At 40.0% G+C, this 14971-nt stretch overlaps 1 pseudogene; it reads right to left on the bottom strand.

Moving 5' to 3' along the window:
• Positions 1–675: 675 nt before the first annotated feature.
• On the bottom strand, positions 676–1274 carry LOC113928497 (annotated as a pseudogene).
• Positions 1275–14971: the final 13697 nt, after the last annotated feature.

Raw genomic sequence — 14971 nt, 5'->3', positions numbered from 1 at the left:
GAGACACCTTGGCTGTTGTGTTGAGAAAAATTAGGGTGACCTCATAACCTGGCTTGTGCAAGACCGTCTTAGTTTATGCCTGTTGTCCTGGTGCCTTTCCCATTCAAAATGCCCTGATTGAGATGATGAAACACAGGATCACCCTGAGAGCAGACTACAAGGATGAAAGTAAAGACAGTAGAAAGCTGTCCACGGAGCCAATGGATTTCTAAATAGTCAGATGTGGCACATGGTAGACAGGGGGGTGGGGTAGGGGATTGGGGAATGAAGTCAAAGATAACTCTGTTTTTTCCAAGTAATTAGGAAATGCAGTTTCATTAACTTAGGTGGAGAAACGGGGACCTAGTTTTTAGAAGAAGATGGCAGTTTGGTTTCAGAAATTCCACTTTCCAGTGGTCTGTTAGATAATCCCATGGAGATGTAAAGCAGGCACTTGAACGAGCTTGGAGTTGAAGGGAGAAGGGCAGGGTAAGTGCACAAATGTGTATTCTCCACACGTTGGGGACAATGCTCCATCAATACAGAGTTCCCTGTCCAAACAATACAGCAGAACTCTGCCAACTGCTCGTGTAAACTGAGAAGTCTGGGCTTAGGTTACCTTTCTTCCAGTAACCACTTCTTCTGTATTCTATTTTTGTGGGTTGTTTTGTTTTGTTTTTGTTGGTACTTGTTTTATTACAAGAGGGACAATAGGAGGAGGGAGGATTTATTTGCCTTTCTGGGCCTGATTTTCCTCAGCTAGAACTCCTGCTCTCTGCCCTCTGGCACATAGCTCACCCACACTGGCCTGGCCTTGAAGCTATGCGTGCAAGAATCTTGCTCTGCTGGAACTGCTCCTCCAGAAGATGCTGATTTGGGCATTCTTTGCCTTTTTTATCCCATTTTTTCTGAATTGCCTTGGATCATTTTGTGTTTAAAATCTCTTCATCTTCAGGACTCAGTTTGGCCCCCTTGTTGCAGCCCGAGGGCAGTGCATAGTGGGACCCGAACCACTGTTGGGACAGTGTGCTTCACCAGGGGCTTAGTGGGACCCGTTGGTTATTGGATGGTTGTAGACCACCTCAGTAATCCTTGTTTTGTGTGTACAACACTTGGATCCCCTGGATAAGTCCCCGTGTCCAGCCTCAAGGCATGCTACTTCTTGTTGCTCCCCTGATACAGAGTGTGTATGTGACAGGGGCCACTTCGGGGTTGGCAACGGCGCACCCCAGCTCCTACTCCCTCTTCTCGTGCTGGGGCTGACGCTTGTGCCGGTTGTCCCGAAAGACGCCCATTACTCACTGCTGGCTGGGAAGGAGATGCTTTTAATTTTGAAGTATAATAACTCCGAATAGATTTGGGACAATATTTCTTAATTTTTCCCAGAAACCTGGAAACTCACTGGACCGTCAGATCAACTCCTGCTTCGTTTCTGAATTATTTTCTTCCAGTATATATTTGAATAATCTTTTTTTCTATTGCGATTATTTTCTCTTCAGGAAAGCAATGATTAATACAGTCGTCCTCTATGGTCTCTCTCCAGGTACTACTATACTTTAACTATTTTCATCTTAGTCAATTTTTTTTTTTTAAACTTAAGCATTGTGATTTTTTTTTTTTTTCTCAAGCCTACCCTCATGCCACCGACCCTAGTATTGTGCTTTGGGTAACTCCTAGTCCTTTCATAGAGTTCATGTGATGTTAACATTCTTTTGCTCCACTAGTTGCCTTTCTGTTGTGTGTTACAGATTTATTTCCTGTTTCAGAGCATTCATGTTTTGTTTAATTTTCTCGACAAGGAAAAGCAGTTGTAATATACTATTTTCTTCACTATCTCTTGTGTTCCATGCCCCTTCCGTTCTCTCAGAGGTTTTGTGCTGGGTTGTTTCTCTTGCTTACTCATCTTTCAAAGTGGGCAATTCTATTTGAGTCCAAGACTGTAAATTCGGTTTATTGAATGAACGGGATGGGGTAAGGCTCAAATGGAAAACTACTTTATTCTTTCTCACTGCCTCTGTCACCCTGTACAATGTGAAACCTCTTTTCTATAGCTCTGACAGTACTTTGGGTTTCATAGCTTTTGCTGTCACATTCAATAATAATAAACAGTCTCATTTTCCAGGCACAAAAATATCTGTTCAGTCTGATATCACAGCCTCAGTATTGCTTCCAGTTTTAGACTTTACACTCTGCACACCCTTCTCCCCCCCCCGCCCCCCGCACCCCGGTTTGAGCCTGACTTGGTCTCGGATGCCTCCAGTGGAGAAGTTGGGAATGGCAGGTTAGCTTGGCCACTTAATTTGCATTTCACGCTTCGTTCTCCACTTGACCGATTGCTCCTGCTCCCATCTGACCACAGATAGGGCAGTCGGAAAAGGAAAAGGACTGTAAAATCATGGCAGACAAGGCTGCTGGTCCAATGTTGATGTTCTCAGTTATGGTGGATGATCCAATGGGGGGCTTTCTTGTGTCTCCTCTTCTTTCCCCGTGGCATCCTGGGCCAGAATGTGCAGTTTGTGACTTTCTGATGCTGGTGCTTTCTCAGCTTCTGCATCCAGCAGTATGAAGCAATACATGTACAAAAATACTTGGCATGGCATATGTTAGCTATTATTGCTGCTCTTGCAAGTATGAGTGATACTACTGTTATAATTTTTTAGGAGCGTACTTTTTAACCTTTTAATTTTGGTTCATTTTGTTAAGTATTAGTGTAAAAGAGGTGGTATTTAAATGGGAGATCATAACTACTAACTTGGCACTTAAAATTTAGGGGAAATTTTATATATTGTAGATGATACTCTTTTATAGAAAGAAAAGTAGAGCTTGAGTTTAATGCCAGTATTAAAATATAGATATAAAAATATGTAAAAACATATATGTTAAAACAGTTATACAGTAACTGAGGCTCAAAGGGGGAATGAGCCTTGCCTATTCTCTAAGAGCTAATAGCAAGGACTGGAATATGAGATTTCAACTTCTATCTCTAAACTTGGGCTTTGGTACCAGGAGTCTCTCTTCCTGAAGGAGGGTGCTCCACATCTTTGTGACTTACTGAGTATAGAGGGATTTCTGCTCATCTGATCTCATGTGATTCTTCCTGTTATCTTGGTAGGTAGCCCAGTTCTGACATATGCTTTGATGGGTAATGCACTTTTCCCTTAGGGAATGAACCTGACCTGTAAGAAGCCGTGAATATTTGTGAACCTTTTTAAAAAATAGCCACCAGATGTCACTCTAGACTGCCTTTTGTCAAATGAGACTACCGTATCCATTGTTCTCAAATTTGTTTAAGGGAAAAAATGAGATCAGATACATGGCATGCATCCTAATGTTTCAAGTCAGACGGAATTTTCTAGGGCTATCTTAAGACCTACAGCCAACCATGAGACCCTTATGCAGAGGGATGCCATGGACCCTGTTCTCCTGGAATTATAATTTAGTGGGGTAGGCAGAGTCAGACATGCAAGAAATAAAGATCTGTTACCCTGACTCCTCTGCATGCAAATGGTGTTGACCCAGACAGGAGAAGACAGAGTGAGTGAAGGACAAACTGACAACTTTGTAGGGGAGAGAGTTGCAAGTCTTCAAGGATATCTTCAATTAAGGTCAATAAAGTATAGGACTTGGGAGAGGCCACCTGGTGAGTTGTGAAGTGTTGGGAGGGAAGGTGGGCTTGAAAGCATAGTAGTGTGAATGAGCCAGGCAGCTTGGCCTGTGGGGAGGACTGAGATGACAGTAAGCCATGCTGGAAGGGGTAAGTATGAGGAGAGGGGGATCCAAGGCTAGCAGGGTCTCCCGGCGTTCAGGAGTCCGGGCTCCAGAGCCAGGCTGCCTTGGTCCGCATCCTAGCTCTGGCACAAACTAGTTGTTGGCACATGGTTTAGAGCTATTTACCCTTGCTGTGCCTCAGTTACCTTATTTATTAAGTGAGCAGACAATAGAATACCTCACTCAATGGGTCGTGGAAAGATTAAATGACTGAATATTCTTCAAGCATTTAGAAGAGTAGCCAGCATGTGATAAGTGCTACATTAAGCATATGTTACATCAATAAGGTTCTGCATAGAACTAGGCCAAAGGAGTGAAAATAAGATTAGTGATTGAACACAGACCTGGGATGTTCCCAGTTCAGCACCTGTTCATTGAGCACTGCATCCCAGTCATTGGGATGGGCTCTGCATAACACTTAAAGCTGTAATAGTGTTGATGATAACTTCTATGTATTGAACTGTAACTAGGTGCTAGCAACTAACTTAAGTATTTGAAATGCGTTACTTGATTTAATCTTCCCTAAAACTTACGAGGCAGGTATTATTACTACCCTTATTTTATAGGTTAGGGAAACAAGACTGAGAAGTAATAATGTTCAAGGTCGCAGAAACAGTAAATGTCAAGCCTGGGATATAAACCCAGAGCCTGATCATTTAACCACTACTCTGAATACCTAAGAGGCGTTGAAGAATATTATCAAATCATGCTATTTTAGAGCCAAGATGGACTTTCCTGACACTGTAGTTCAACTCTCCCAACATATGGGTGAGGAAACTGAGTCCCCTAGATACTAAGGCATTTAAGGTCATTTGATTGAGGATTGACAGTATATGAACTTACATTTTCTGTTCCCAGTTCAGTTCTGATAATAAGAGGTTTTGAAAATACATAGATAAAGCATCAATCCAGTACATTATTTTTATTTTTATTCAAAGAGACTGTGTTATACAATGTCTCCTTCTGTAGGGCAACAAATGAGAATACTGTGTTTTCTTTTTGCAAAATGGCTATCTAACAGCAATTTGAAATATTTTTTTCTGTTATGGATGTAGATTAAACTGTCCCTCGAGTCAATTCACTGTTCTGGTCTCCTTGAGCACAAATAGGCTGTTCCTTGTTTAGAACACTCCTTTTTGTATGATAATCTGTTTTGTCATGTGTCTCCCCAGTTACAAGGCCTGTTGCTAACGGCAGAACCAAGGGGAGGCTCAGGGATGTCATCTTTCCACAATTTCTTTGAACCCCGCCAAATTTTGCCCTTCAACAAACTATCAATCTGGCAGTGATTTTGCTATGCACACTCAAAATCGAGGTAAGTCATTGAGCTCTCCCCAAGTCCCCATTCATCCTGTCATCCTAATTGGCTCTAATTTCTAGTGTATAGAAATTCTGTAGCTGCCATTGACAGCCCTTTGAGGCTTGTGACAGGGTCTTCTGGTTCATGTCTGTTCCTACCAAAGTGCCTGTTGTGAAGCCGACTCTCAATGCACTCCCCAAGAAGCAATCCTTTGCTACATGAAGGGAGAAAAATATCGACCTAAGGCTGTTTGTCATTGTTTTATTTGTCTGTTTTGGGCTGGCATTTTTATTTTGCTCCTGGGTTTGTGTAAACTCTGGTTACGTTACAGAGATCGCTGTTTTTTTAGGGCTTCGTTAAAGAACAGGAGCAAAGGGTAAAGAGGGAACCTGCCTGGGGAGTGTAGCATTTAATCCAAATGTGCGTTGGGGAGTGGGCACAGTTTCACAAATTGTATTCCTTGGGTTACTTGTTCAATTATGCTACTAACTGTGCACTAAGGTTTGAGGAGTAATATACAGTCATTTCTTAGTGTCAAGAGGCTCATTCACATAACAAAGGCACCAAGAAATTCGGTAGTGTAAAACAGAACAAATTAAGTATGCTTGAACTATATTTTCCAAACTTCCTGAAAGTATAGGGCACCACCTACTCCCTGACCTCTTACAGGGAAACTGCTTTAAGGAACCCTGAAAAATGATAGTTTCATCGAAAGAGCCTAAGTTTGGATATGTGGAAAAATTATTTAGCTGCAGTCAAACCTGCTTGAAATATGACCCAGGGACTGTAAGTTCCTAAACTACTTCTGACTAGAGTGTACTACATAAGGAGCTTGTACTGAATATCAGTCAATTACATCACCAAGCACTGCTGGGTTCAGCTAAGGAACCCATATGTGTGATTTCATAGTCTATTTTAAGTCTGACACTTACAGTCGTATAAGCTTGGGTGAATGTAGGTAAATCCCTTGACCCTCTTGATCTTAATTTCACTTACTCTCAAATTATTGACTGGAAAATAAACTCTGTGTCCTATAATTTTAAACCTGGTAATTTTCCCGAGCCCAGAGTTTTGGAACAAAATTGAGTACTTCTAAACCCCTGACATAATCTAGGAGAACCATAAGGATTTGAGCTGCGTATTCATTTCCAACTAGCAAGATGGAGATGTTTAAAATTCTTATTCTGTCCTAATTGAATTACCAGTAGTACTGACCTATAGTTTCTCCCCTATTGGTCTTGTTCAAAGTCCGTAGATATTCAAGAGAGATACAGAGAGATCATTAAGTTCAGCAATAATGCCTAGTATTTAAATTGTGATTGCAGTAATGGTGTATCTGTTTCTCACATGATGAACAGATTTTGTCAGAATTTTTTGGCACAGTTATAATGTGAGGTACAGAATGACGATAGCTGGAAGATTGATGAGGATTTGAAAAGCAGCATGGTACTCCAGAAGGAGTGTGCAATTTTGAGTCATGCACACCTGAGTTTAAATTCTATCCCTATTATGTATGATCTCTGTGACCTTGGACACTGTCATTAGCCTTTATGGACATTCATTTTCTTACCTACAAGCCTAAAGTAGCTGTTAGTTTCTTAGTTTTTTAAAAAAATAAGGAAAGATATGAGTGAGAAAGAGAATATAAAATTAGAACAGAAGAAGGGTTTAAGGAGAGACCAGTGAACATCATAAAAATGACAACTCCCCAAGTACTGGTTTCAATGCAAAGATAGAGCCCACCAGCATTGCTCAGATAATTCAATAGAAGATGAACAAAGCTAGAGGTTTGAGGAGTTTGGAAGCTGTGTGTATAGGCCCAGCAGAGAGTCGGCAGTGTTGTTTGGGAGGGAATAAAGAGAATGTCAGCTTCATAGGATTGAAAATGGCAACATGAACATGTTCTACTCTAGCAGAGGATCAAGACAGATCAGAGTGGGGAGCTCATTAAGAGAGGTCTAAGTGACCTGGAAGGAGGTTGGAATAATGCTCAGCAGGGTGACAAGGCTAAAGGTGTCAGGTGAGTCAGGATAATACTTCTCACCAGACTTGTCACCCTGCATGGTGAATTTGAGTTCCCTTAATCCTAAGTGAAATAGATAGACCTTTAGGGGCCTGCAATTAACAAAAGATCTCTGAATGTTATATAGTGATTTCTCCGGACTGAAAAGTCATATTTATGTAGCACTTCTCAATATCCAAGCACTTTTACATGTATTATTTCAGTGGGGCTTTCCCACAGCTAATAGGTCTCGGAGAGGCCAAATGATTAGCATAAGGATGCGTAGCTGATACTTGGAAGGAGGATTGATATAAAAATTTTTAAATCATGTAACTTAGCATTTCCCAGAATAATACAGTATCTTTCCTTGAAAGTGAAAGTTATCAATATCTATCCATCCTGCTCACTTGTACAAACTGGAAGAAAATAATGGGAGAGAAGTTTCCCTGGAAAGGTCAGTAAAGGTGTAGCTGTGGATGCTTAAGGATTATTTCTCACAATAAGCCAATTTGTTGCAATTTAGCTCTAAAATAATGGCCAAGTGCCAATACAATTAGATATTTGAGAGTATTTACACAAAGTTGTACAAGTTGAAAAATACAACTGCAGGCCTTTATTAGTTGTGGGTGGTTTAGGTCAGAGAGGATAAGTAGATTGCAATCAAGCTACCACTTTCCCTTTCCATGACAGTGATAGACATCAATAATTGATCATAATATCCTTTCCCACTGGATCCATAGGAGACTTCATAGTTCTTCTCAATTTGGTGTTCCTGGCAGGAACTGTTAATTGTTCAGAATTGGCTTATTTGCCATTCCTGCTTTAGGCACAGACCTGCCCATATGTAAAACCCTATTGTCTTTTCTAGGTAATATCCAAAAATAGCGTTTCATTCCCTTTATATGGCTGAGGTCTATTAACAAGATAGTCTGCATTATTCCAATCTGTACAAAATTAGGAAACATTCCAAAGAACAAGATATTTGTACAGGAATTGACAACTGGTACTTTGTTCTACATCTTTGAGGATATTGTCATTTCTGTTTGGTGGGAAGACAAAGTGGCCCTCCAGTATAATGATAGAGAGTGAATTTCCCTCTTTAAAAACATTATTGTTGTACACTTACCTCCTGCAGTTCTAAAATTTAATTTTATTCCAGGGACCCAGAGAAGTTAATCCTTTCTTTTAGGAAGGAGATTGTTGCTAGTTCAGAAACCAGTTCTTTGACTCATAAAGTGTAAAACAGTGCTTTAAATTGGAGCCTCACTTCTGCACCATAATTGAGCCCATGGCACTCCATGTAATAAAGCAACGTAAGAGTGTAGAGTTGTTTTGCAGCTAGGGATGCATGAGTCACTCAGAGTTTTCTCAAAGTATATTTGCTTATATTTTCACCTCTATTTCCCTTCTTACCTCTCATCTCCCAGTTTTCATTTATTATAGTTTTTGTGGGGGCAGGGGACTATTGATGGTAAATGTATCTACTAGAGAAGTTCCTCCAAGTGATTCTGAAATCTCACCCCCTTCCCCACCCCAAATGAGAACTTCTGATATAGTGAAAAGATCATCTAAATTTTGAGAGACGTTGTTAGATTTGATTCTTGGTCCTACCACTTTCCCTAAGTAGACTTGGTTATTACTCAGATCTTATTTGGTTGTAAATGACAGAAGCCCAGGTCAAACTGGCTTGAGCAAAAAGAGAGAAGTTTTTAGCTGATGTGCTTAAAATGTTCAGGGTTGATTCTGGCTGGCTTCAGGTATAGCTGAATCAGGCATCTAAGCAATATCATAAGGACCATAGATTTCTCCTTCTCTTTGGCTCTTCTTTCCTCCGTATTGGTGTTCTTAGATTCTGTGTGGTGACCCTCAGTCACTTTAGGATTACTTCACTCTGATAATTCAACAAACCTCCAAAGAGGGAGAAAATTTCTTTCCACAGTAAATTCTCCAAAGGCCTTAGCCCCACTTTTGGTTTTACTTGTCTCCTGTGATCATTTCTGAACCAGTCTGTATAGCCAGTGAGATTGGAACAACCTAAGTAGCTTACTTCTGGGCACAGAAGTTACTGCCTTGTACTTATCTTTGTAGTTGTTATGGTTGTCTGTGGCTGACATCTATTTTATGCTGTTCTAGATGTTAAATCTTTTGTATATTTTCCCTGTTCTTGGATTACAGGCTCATTATTAGAGTTGAGAATGGGTGTGCTTTCTCCTGAACCTCATAATCTGGAATTAGTAAAGTGATTGGTTCCCCGTAGGAAAGTTACACCAGAAGAAAAATAAATGAATAATCATTTTCTAGGAAATGACATCACTGTTTTAGGCTACAGTTCCCCACATGTAATATAGGAAATATAAATCATTCGATCTTACGAGCTTCCTAATTATTTTAATTTTCTGTGAAAAGGAACTATACTTAGTATCTTTTTTTAGTACCTATTAAATATTTTATATTAAACATACTTATCTCAAAATATATATGTGTATATATATATATGTCCATGTGTGCATATATTGCTCACTTTGCATATAATGGAACTGAGACGCCGAGAAGTCACAGGAGTCCCACTAACAAATGTGACAGAGCCAGTTCTATGTTTTCTAATGGACAGCTTTTTATTTTTTTACTGGACTATGCTAAAATATTCATGTCTTACCCTTGGCATATTAATGCTTTAAAAGGATTTTACAATGTATGAGAATCTCTTTAGAAATAAAAAGCTATAACTCAAAGGTGTGTGTCTCAAATGCTGGAATTTTAAGAATTATTATCAGAAGTAAGCAGGGGGATCATAACATTGAGGAGAACAAACACTGAAGCAAAGACAGGGTCTGTGCCATCACTTGAGGAGGGAATAATTAGTTTAAAAAGCCCTATATGCCTTGACTCACTTTCTGTCTGTCTTGCCACGCTCTTGTTTTTGGCATCATTTCATGAATGGCCTCTTCACCCCATACTTACCAAGATCTTCATTCTAACTTATTATCTGAATAATAAAAATGTGCCACTTTTTTAGAACATGGCCTCTGCTACCTTCCTAGCCATCGTCCTTGCAATGACAGGTTAACAGGAGTGAAAATTTAGATTGGGGTGGAGTTTCTGATCACTTTGAAACCCTACTATATCAAGTTCTGTGTATTCCACAGGAAGTTCATTTGTTGTTGTTGTTTTCAGTTCCTGGGGCTAAGACTTTCTCTTCCCAACTTGCAAAGGTTTCACAAAGATACTCTTAGCTAAGAATTTGAAATCCAAAGCATGGGCCCAACACAAGACACTATCATTCATGTGAAAATCACTTATTGGGTGCTTATTCTGTGTAAGTTTGGGTGATATATAAAGACGAATTGCTGTCCTATAGAGATAAGACCCAGGCATAAATCATTACAGTACAAGATAGATGGTAATGTGTGTCACAGGCGAGCAATAGAAGATTTGCTGTGCAAGGTGAGAGGATAAATTACTGTGGTCTGGATGGACTTAGGGGTGCTGTAGTTGGGCATCTTCTGGCTACGAGTAAATGACTTACTTTGGCTGTGCTTAGGCTCAAGTCAAAAGCATGTTCACATTTAATTCTGGGAGAAAGGAAAGGCTTCATGAAGGAGAAGAGGTTGAAGCTGAGCCCTGCAGAAGTGACTGAGATTCAGAGTTAAGACGCTTCCAAGAAATCTTGCTGAAGACTCCTATCCTCCTGGAGAAGGAACACTTTAACCCATTTGTAGCCATTAGATCCTTAGCTCAGGGGTGACAGCTAATTGTCAGAATGAAAAAAGTTGACACCTTGATATTGATGTGGCTTGAAAGGGGAAATACTAAGCATGGCCACTGCCTGAGGAGTGAAGAAAAGACCATGGGAGTTGGAGAGCACATCCTGTGTCGAATAGTTAACTAAGAACAAGGAGAGACCTATAGATCTAAAAGAGAGATCTACAGATTAAAACATTTTCTTTTTTAAAAGACAAAATTGGGAAGCCAATATGAAAGGCAATGATACCAGTGAAATATTTGGGAAATGGATGTACCCTTTTCTAAAAGTGAAATTGCCATTTCATTTTTGTAGATGAAAATAAGGATGCACAAAGGGACAAACTGGTCTGTTTCCTCACTGAAGGTAGGCTCCGTTCTGGGTGTTGAGAATACAGCAGTGAACAAGAGCAGTCCCTCTCAAGGAGCCCGTGTTTTAGTGGGGGGGCGGGGAAGGGAACAACCAACAATTACATACGTAGTGTGTTTTATGTCAACTTCCGTCTCAGGGCTGGAGTTTGAATCCTTTCCAAATAATCTACCCCAACTATCCATTCTAGTTCTTAGTCTTAATTTAAGATTTTCCTTACTAGTAGTTATTCAGTAATTCTTTTATCATTTAGTCCATTCATCTATACATTGATTCAGCAAATATTTGAGCACCTACGATGGTCCAGGCTTTGTGATGGGCACTAGAATACAACAGGGAACAAGATGGACAGTGAGTCCTGCCCTGAAGAAACTTATTTTCTAGAACAAGGTTATCTAATAGAACTTTCTGCAATGATGGCAGTGATCTGTATTTGCACTGTCCAGTATGGTACCCACTAGCTAGTGTGATCATTGAAGTGTAGCTAGTGTGACCAAAAAACTGAATTTATAATTTTAGGTACAGTTGATCCTTGAACAACACAGGTTCAGACTACACCAGTCCACTTGTATGTTGATTTTTTACAGTACAGCACTGTAAATGTATTTTCTCTTCCTTATGATTTTCTTAACAGTTTCTTTTCTCTAGCTTACTTTATTGTAAGAATACCATATATAATATATACAACATACAAAATAAGTGTTCATCAACTACTTATGTTATCAGGAAAGCTCTCAGTCAACAGTAATCTAGTAGTAATTAAATTTGGTGGGAGTCAAAAGTAATAAGTGGATTTTTGACTGTAGGGAGTTGGAGCCCCTAGCCCCCTATTGTTCAAGGGCCAACTGTAATTTTAATTTAAATATAAATAGCCACATGGAGCTAGTATCTGAGTTGCACAGCATAGATCTATTGTCTATCATCACAGAAGGAGTTAGAGAAAGCTTTTCAGGGAACAGAGGAAGGAGCCCACTAATAGGGAAATGACTTGGCATGTTTGAGGGACTGAAAAAGAATGGCTGGAGGCTGCTAAGAAGTAGTGTCTGTAAGAAAAAGTTGGAAGCGAGGCAAGAACCACATCATGGAAAAAACCAGGCAGCGTGTATGCTGATTCCATAAAGAGTACCATGTTATCTCCTGAGTGCCATAGTCCCTTCCTAATGGATCCTTTTCCATCCAGGCCATGTGCTGGAGCACCTCACAACATCTACTGATCACATTCGATCAACTGCCTGCTCTGTTCTGTGATTCACTATGAAAATGACATCGCCTGCCATGAAACAAAAACTTAAATTAGACAAGTCCATGTTTGCAAGAAGTAAAGCAAACTAAATACTAATTAAAAAAATGTTGTTTTAATAAGAGTAATCAATTATAAGTAACCAAAAGTAAGAGAACTATTTTTCCCTTTTTATTTTTTTTTTAACATTGCTGGAAGGAAGGTAACTTATGAGGTCTGAGAACACTGATTTCATGGAAGCTTTTTGAGAGAAAGCACAGGGGAGGTAAAGAAGAGAATAGAAAATTGACTGAAAATAAGTAAACTATTTTTAAAACTGTCAATCCTTGATTTGGAGTTCCTTCTCTAAATGTATAGATATTCAGACTGTAGAGATTAGTGATCTATGCATGGGAATAGTAAATATGCAGATGCAATACTTATGGTAGGGGTGCTGACAAAGAGCTATGTTTTCTAGCTGTCGCTTTTGTGAGCCTCATTGATTTTAAAAATTGTGAAGAACTCAAATTTTAGAATGTAAATTCTGGGGAAATGTTTATATACTTTCTCTGTAGAACCATGGTACAATAGTTTGGGTTCTAGAGCCCAGGAAATTACCTTTAACTGAGAGAAAAAATATAAAATGTCATCATGTGCTTTGTTCTCTAGAAACAGACCTTTCAGTAAAAGAGAGGTATGTATTCCAGATGTGCTAATTATTAATCTCTAATGACTAATACTGACTTGAATGACCATTTAAACTTCTCGTCTTTCCTAGTCCAACACCAAACATGTGCATGTATTCTGCATTGGCAGGTTGTTTTTCATAACGGAACGTGATACTAAATTGAGCATATAAGTGAGAGCATATATTTTGAGCTAATCAACATACCAGAACTATCAGGCTTGTACACTTGCCAAAATTCTTTCACACGCATCTTGTCATTTCAAGCTCTAAACAGTCTCATTGGCATAATCTGCCTCTTACTTACAGGGACCCTGAGGGACCCTCTGTCATGTCCTGGGGATTTGAATGAAATATGGACAGAACTTGAAGTCAGAACACAGGCCATTTGCCTTCTTTTTCCTTTTCTCTTGTTACCCTTCTTCCGCCCTCTCCCTCCTCCCTGATGGAGCGAAGAAGAGTACAGATTCTCCTCTATACCTTCTTCAATATTTACTGTCATATGCTGGCAAAACCATGAATTAGCTGTAACAATACTTTGGATTCAGAGGAAGAAAAGTCTGTATGTCAATTAGGAATCTTTGTATTATAAATAACCAAAATGTAACTCCTAGTGGCCTAAAAATCAAAGGAATGTATTGGCTCCCATAACTTAGAAGTCCAGAGACAGGGCTGGCTTCAGGACTTAAACAATGAAATAATGACCCATCACTCATCTCCTTGTTTTCTGGATTGGTTCCATTGTCAGATAAGCCATCTCTTCACTTAGTCACTCAACTCATATTCTCAAAAGAGCATTCCATGTTTTAAAGATTAAGTAGCACACAGCAGAAAGAGCGTAAGAGTGGCAGTCGGGAAATCTGGACTCTAGTCTCAATTCTGCCACTGTTTGTGTGAACTTCCCCTGTCAGAGTGGTGAGAGAAGTGCAGGCTAGCTCCTAGAGCTACATCTTTGCAGTAGAAATCAAGAGTGTGGGGTGTGTGTGTGTGTGTGTGTGCATGTGGCAGGGGGTGGGGTGGGGGGTGGGCAGGGGATGTTTACTAGGGAGCGCAGCTGGGAGGGAGAGCTCCTTGGCCCCTGCATCTCCAGAAAAGAGATTTCCTCTATTTGGACCCACATATTTCATATGTCCACCTCAGACTCACTTGTTGGGGCTTGAGCAATGGAGTGCCACCCGTGTGTCTGAGCCACCTAAACCATGGAGTGAGTGGAGGAGAAGACACTTGAAATAGGGGACTATTCATTACTAGAATTATGGTGAACGTGTTCTGGGTGGTTCTTTATCCAAACATTACGTTCACTGAAACTCTAAAAATCAAACTTCTAATCTCGACTTTCTCAGTATCAAGAGCCAATCTCTTTGGCTAACTGTTCATGGAACCAGAATTTATCTCTCTGCCTTGCTCTCATAAGGACTCCCTAGTCACAAGATGCCCAGAGGGGAATTGGGCTATTCCAGATGGCTCTGATCCATGCCAGTACTCTTCATTATGTAAACTTTCCTTCTGACAGCTCACGCGGAACGTGTCACATCTTGAAAGAGGAGTTTTCATTAACTTCTTTGTTGCTGCCAAATGGAATCAGTGTATTATGTGGCCCCCTGCCAGAAAGTCAGAGAGAGAGATGTGCCTCTTGTTTGCAGCACCAGCCCAGCTCTCAGCATCAAGCTGAAGCCTCCTGTTTTTCAGAGATCAGTGGATTTCCTACCTTATGTGGGGTGAGGCCTCTTGACTCCTTTAGCAAGGGAAGGTTACATAGCCAATGGCAAAACTGGGAATAGCATCCAAATTTTCTACCTGGCATTATTGTTCTTTCTACTGTATACCATTTAGCCTCTAAAATCTGAAGTGTTCTTTTTAAAATATGAATTGAGTAAAGGATATGCATTTGTTTTGAAAAGAAACTT

The sequence above is a fragment of the Zalophus californianus genome, chromosome 5, assembly GCF_009762305.2.
Source record: "Zalophus californianus isolate mZalCal1 chromosome 5, mZalCal1.pri.v2, whole genome shotgun sequence".
Lineage (NCBI taxonomy): Eukaryota > Metazoa > Chordata > Mammalia > Carnivora > Otariidae > Zalophus > Zalophus californianus.
The sequence above is the reverse complement of the archived record's forward strand: the minus strand, read 5'-3'. Positions and strand labels throughout refer to the sequence as shown.